Below are 6,111 nucleotides of genomic sequence, written 5' to 3'. Positions count from 1 at the left end.
GGTGGGGGTGAGGGTGAGGCCTGCCTGTGGGTACAGCTGAGAAGAGACGGTCCTCACCCTGAGCTGTCCCGACCCTGATGTGCCGTCTGTGAGGATGGTCTGTCTGTCCCGTATGGTTATTGCAGCACATTATCTCTCAGCCAAGGAGTGACGTGCACCAGGAGGGACGGGACGGATGCTGGTGTTGGGATTAGTGAAGAGGTTGGAGAGAGGAGGCAGCTCTGACTTCCACCTCACGGCAATCAGCCCCGGCCACTGGTGCAGAGAACAGTTCTCCTCTCCCCGTGTAGAGGAGGTCCCGTTCTGCCACCAGGCCATTGTTCCACCCCCTGACTAGTAGTCACTTGGACATCTGAGGGGTTGGCAGGTCACCCATGATGGGTGTGGTCCTGGACAAGGAGAGGGACATGGTCACAGCACCAAGGCGACACCCCCCGGTGGTGAAAGTGGGCTGAGAGCCAGGAAACAAGGAAATGGTGAGATCAGGGGTGTCCTTGGGGGTCAGGAACAGAGGGTGAGTTGAGTGCTGGAGGCAGGGCCACACACCACTCCAGGGGCTTCAGGTCACATGAGGGTCACTGTTACTAGAACCTGGCCTCCAGTTTGGAGCAGGAAATAAGTGGAAAAGAGTTTAGTAGTGGTGAAGGGTGAACTGAAAGAGGCCTGGCGGGTGTCCGTAGGGCCCAGCATCCGCAGAGAGCATAAGCCCCATCAGAGATGTGCCTGTGGACGCTGAGGAGTCTGGGAAGGATGTGCTGGGCAGTAGGGAGTCACTGCAGATTCTTGAGAACCAGAGGATAGGGTCACCCTGTGCCCAGTATACGTGCGAGGCAGGTCTCAGAAGGGGAGGCAGTCGGGGGCCCCTGGAGGAAGGCAGGAGCTTCGAGGCCCGGAATGGTGGTGGGGTCAGGGCAGCTCCAGAACCCCTCGGTTCCACTCCTCCGACACAGCGTTCTGGCTCATTACGGATCCATGCAGGGCTGAGCCTGCCCAGTCCACTGGGAGCCAGTGCTAAGCCTCCAGGCAGCATGGCTGGTGGTCATCCTTGACCCCAGGGGCTATTTCTTGCGTTGTCCCTGCCTCCTGGAACCCCTGCAGGACCCCCCTCTTCCAGCTAGGCCAGCTTTCCCAAGGCCTGGAGCCCTGCCTGGAGGGGCTGGCCTTCTGCCGGCCCCACTACCTGGATGCCTTCTGCATCTGTGTGTCTGTGTGAGGGAGTTGGGGGGCCCTCCAGCCCTGTGTGTTGGAAAAGCATGTACAGCAGCAAGCCTGCGTCCTCTCTGCTGCACGGACCCTCAACCCTGCCGATGTGGCTACTTGTCCGTCTGTCCCTTAGCAGTAGGACAGGGCAGGGGCTACAGGGGTCTGACCCACAGGGGAGCCTGAAGGGGGAGGTGCACTTTGAGGCTCAGGCCAGGCTCCCTGGGGTGAAGGCAACAGACCAGCAAGCAGTACCCCAGGGGTACACCACTCACACCTCACAGTCTGCTTCTAATTACTCCCCCAAACCCAAGGGAAATGGAGGGTGAGGAGGGGACACCCCACTGCAGGCAGGAAGTGAGGGTGAGGGGGGAAGAGTGTGAAGAAAGGTGAGGGCAGTGAGAGGCGGGAGGGCAGGAGGCAGGTGCAGGCCTAGACGCTGGGCAGTGCTGGCCTCTCAGCCTCCCTGACTGGTCCTCGCGGCCTCCCTCACTGGTCCTCGCGGCCTCCCTCACTGGTCCTCGCGGCCTCCCTGGCTGGTCCTCCCAGCCTCCCTGGCTGGTCCCTCCAAGCCTCGCTGGCTGTGAGCATCCTGTGTCAATGGTAGCCGCCCCCGCCCCGCCTCCTCCCACCCAGCTATCTGTAGCCGAGGCAGCTGGTGAACATTCCAGAACCATCTGAGCAGGCCCAGTCTCTGGGGAAGGGGTCACTACTGCCCCAGGGGAGGCTACATGCTGGCCCAGAATGTACACACTGTCCCTCAACCCCATTAGTGTTGCCCTTTGGGGCCTAGACAGGGGTAGAACACTGGGACTGGAGGGTGAGAGGGTGCAGCCACCACACTTCCTGAGCACACCGCAGGATGACAAGCTGGGGTGGAGAAGGCAGGACATGTCCAGGGTGTGCTCAGGAAGGGACAGGGCAGGGCTCAGAGCTGTGGCTCTCCTCGGTCCTGGCTGTGGTCTCCCGTCTAGGTAAAAGGTGCTAGGCTGAGGGGCTCACTTTGTTCCAGAACTTGGAATGCACCTTCTACCAGTTACCCGGTGCTGTCGCAGCCTGGAGCCCTGGAGATGCAGCTCAAGCACTCACCTGCCAACTGAGAGGTCAGCAGTTTGAACCCACCAGACACAGCTCCTCAGGGGAAGGGTGTGGCGGTGTACTTCCAGGAAGATTACAACCTTGGAAACCCCAAGTGACTCTTTGCCACTGTCTTATGTGGTCACCATGAGTCGGAATCAACTTGCCAGCAGTGGGCTTTCTGAGTTACTGTGGCAGGAAGGTGGCACTGGATCCATGGGTGTCTCACCTTCCATGCAGGAGATCTAGGTTCAATTCCCAGCCGAGCCTCATGCAAAGCCTATGCCTAGATAAGAAGCTGTGGTGTGTGCAGAGCAAGCGAACACTGTATGGATTAGAATTAGGAAAGCTATGTGCCAGGGTTGCATAATTCCTCCATATTTATTTAATCTGCATGCCGAGAAAATTATGCAAGACTGGTCTCTGAAGAAGAATGTGGCATCAGGATTAAAGGAAGCCTCATTGACACCCTGCGTTATGCAGGTGACACAGCCCTGCTCGCAAAAAATTAAAAGGACTTGAAATGCTTGCTGCAGAAGATCAAAGACTGCAGCTTTCAGTACCGATTACATCTCAGTATCAAGAAGTATCAATCCTCACCACTGAGCCAAAGGCAACATGACGATAGACGGAGAAAAGATTGAAGTTGTCAACCATTTTCTCTTGCTTGGATCCACAATCAACACCCTTGGTATATTGATACCAGCAATCAAGAAATCAAAAGACTTGTTTCATTGGAAAAAAATCTTATGTCAAGGACCTATCCAAGGTGCTCATGAGCAAGGATATCAGTTTAAAGACTAAGATGTGTCTGATTCAAGATGGTCTTTTCAATTAGATTTAAAATAATTTCAGATACAAAAAAAAGCATCTAAAAATTGGACGATGAATGACAGAAGAAGGACTGATGTCTTTGAGTTGTGCTGAATATCCACCAACCCACAACCGGCCAAAAGAGGAACAAATATACCCTGGAGAAAGTGCAACCAGGATGCTCCTTAGAGGTCAAGACGGCAAAGCTTCATCTGTCATACTTTGGGCGTTTTGTTCAGAGGGGCCAGTCCTTGGGAAAGGCGTCATAGTTGGGAAGGTAGAGAGTCAAAGAGGGGAAGGACGAGCCTCAACGAGATGAATTGGCACCGTGACTATAACAATGGGTTCTAGTACACCAGAGATGGGAGCATGGCACAGGTCAGCGTAGGGCAGGGCTCAGATCATAATAGGGTCACTACGAGTCGTCGTCGACTCAGCGGCACCAAACAACTGCAGCACCTCGTGTGTCAGCCGGCTTCGGGAAAGCTTTGGGGCTAAAGCAGATCAGAAAGAAAGGCCTGGTGGTCCACGTCTGGAAACCTGCCAGTGAGACAGATCCCTATGGATCACAACGGCCTGATGGCGAGGGAGCGTGGAGATGGCGCAGGACCTGTCAAGATGGACAAGGGAGTATCTGTCAAGATCTCATCTGCCATGGGTGGGGAGCTGCCCTGACAAAGGGACCAACCAACTCAATGGCAGCAACATCCCTGGGACCAGAGAGGAGGGCGAGAGCTTTGCACAGATGATAAGTGGCTCCGGTTAGCAGCCGCGTCTTGTCCCTGCTTCTCTGAGCATAGTTTGTATCTTTCCTTATTTTCGACACACTTGTTCTATTGGCATGGTCACCACGTTCCTCCCATTGGATAGGAGTAGAAACAGCATGTAGCAAACAAGACATTCACGAGTCCAAGAGAGATTCTATCCACGTGTGAACTGTGATCACACGGGGCCCGGGAGAAGGCACGAGCTGCAGGTGCATGCATGCTCTGTGACCTCTCGCCATGCACTGACTGGGTCCTCTGACGCCCTTGCCTTCATCCTCTGCTTGGGTATCAGATCCTGGGCTGGCTGAGATAAAGACCCTGGTCCAGTTGTCCCTAGGAGCTGCGAATGCCCTTGGCCTTGACAGTCCAGTCCCCAGGAGGTTCCAGCCTGGGTCGGGCCATCTGACCCCTCCTGTTCTGCACTGAGTGAAGAGACCTGAAGGAAAGACACAACTACACAGAGGAGACATGGGACACAGAGGGCTGTCCAGAGTCATTCCTCGTCCAGGCAAAGTCCCCTATCTCTTCTCCAGTCTCAGGGATGCTGTTGTTGAGCCACCCATTTCCCGGTGACCCTGCACCTGACTGGTCCTGGCCATCTTGTGATCACTTGTCCATCAAATCATGGGGCTTGCTGGCTGGTTTCATAAGAACTGGGCCTCCCTTCCACCTGTCTTAGTCTAGAATGCCTGGAAGTCCTTGTCTAGGACCAAGACTGGACAGGCTTGAGGTCTCTGAGGGAAGAGGGAAGTGTCTAGCCAGCGGACTCTGGGGCAGCTCTGATACTCCAGAGGCCACCTCCCCTGTCTGAGAGCTCTCTGGTGGGAGGGGGACAGAGGAAGGTCCCCTACTGCTTCTGGAGGTTATCTGGCCCAGTAGGCAGCCTGGGCTCTCTGCCCAGAGCTTGGAGTCAAGCAGAGAGCAAAGGAGGGACTGACACTCAAGCTACCCCCCACCTCCTGCGATGGAGGGAGCTGGTGATACCGGCTAACCACATCTTCCAGGCCTCATGTTCTTCCGCTGCAAACTCTAAGCTCTGTTCAGTCGGGTGCTGTGTCCTCACACCTCGAGCCGGCCTGGACACTTTGCCAAGCCCACCAGCACCCAGAGGTCACTGCCTCGCCGCAGCCCCACAGGCCAGAGGAAGAGCTCTGTCACCGGGTGTCCCAGGACGCCAGTGACGGAAGCAGGCTGCCAAGGCTCCGGCCTGTTGAGGGCCAGCGGGCTGGGACCACTGACCTTCTCCTGATCGCTGAGCTCTTTAGGCCCATATACAACCCTCCATCAGGCTCCAAGCTGTGACTGTTCACGCGAGTGTGAGACATCAGTGAGAGTTTACAGAGTAAGCTGGTTGTCCAGTCAACCATGCAGACACTTTTCCTTGTATAACATTAATGACAGCATCCAGGATGCAACCGCGACTTCTCCACTCCCTCCCTGTAAACCTCATTTCCATGAATCCTTCTACTTCCTTGAGCAAGTGTTCTATTGACAGTGTGTTTGACTGGTTATTCTAAGGTGTGAGGGCCTCCCTGGCGTCCGTGACCACCTTGTAGTCCTGTCTGTTGTCCGGCTGGGCTAAATGGGTGTTAGCTAATAAGCTTGATTTGTAAAAAGTGGTTTTGAGTTTCATCGCACACTGTACCCTGCCTCTTCCCCTGCGGTCCTGTGGACAGGGCAGCGCTGACCGCCGGCACCCTCTAGTTTCTGTCTCAGGATCTGTGAGTTGAGGCTCCGCCCACTGGCCCTCTGGCCACAATGTTTCGATTCACCCTTGCTTTTCTTCCTTTTTCTGTCATCTTTTAAGGGGACCACATTGTCTCTTTCCTTCCATAGAGATGCTGGTGGATTGGAACCACGGACCTCTTGGTTCGCAGCGTAATCCTGTGCGGGTACTAAATCATGTTAAAGGGCTGAGAAACGAGGGGCTGCATGGGCTGGGCCAGTCAGTGCTGATGGCCTGTTGGCTTCCAGGCACATTCACTCTTTTCTCCACGTTTCCGCGCAATCATTCGTTCCCTCATTCATTCGTTCCTCCCACACGCACGCATTTAACTCATTCACCAAGCGCTCCGCCATTCATGCACACGCGATCTTCATTCACTCCCTGCCCTCCGCCATTGCGCCCCCTGCCCGGGCTCCGGCCCCAGAGCCCCCGGCCCCGCGCCCCCATGTGCGCCCCGCCTGGGAGCCGCCGGGAAGCACTGAATCAGACGCGGCTGCGCGGGGCCTGGGCTGGCGGGGAGCCGGGCTG

The sequence above is a fragment of the Elephantulus edwardii genome, unplaced genomic scaffold (assembly GCF_000299155.1).
Source record: "Elephantulus edwardii isolate Elephantulus edwardi_28Jun2011 unplaced genomic scaffold, EleEdw1.0 scaffold00002, whole genome shotgun sequence".
In the NCBI taxonomy this organism is placed as follows: Eukaryota; Metazoa; Chordata; class Mammalia; order Macroscelidea; family Macroscelididae; genus Elephantulus; species Elephantulus edwardii.
The sequence above is the reverse complement of the archived record's forward strand: the minus strand, read 5'-3'. Positions refer to the sequence as shown.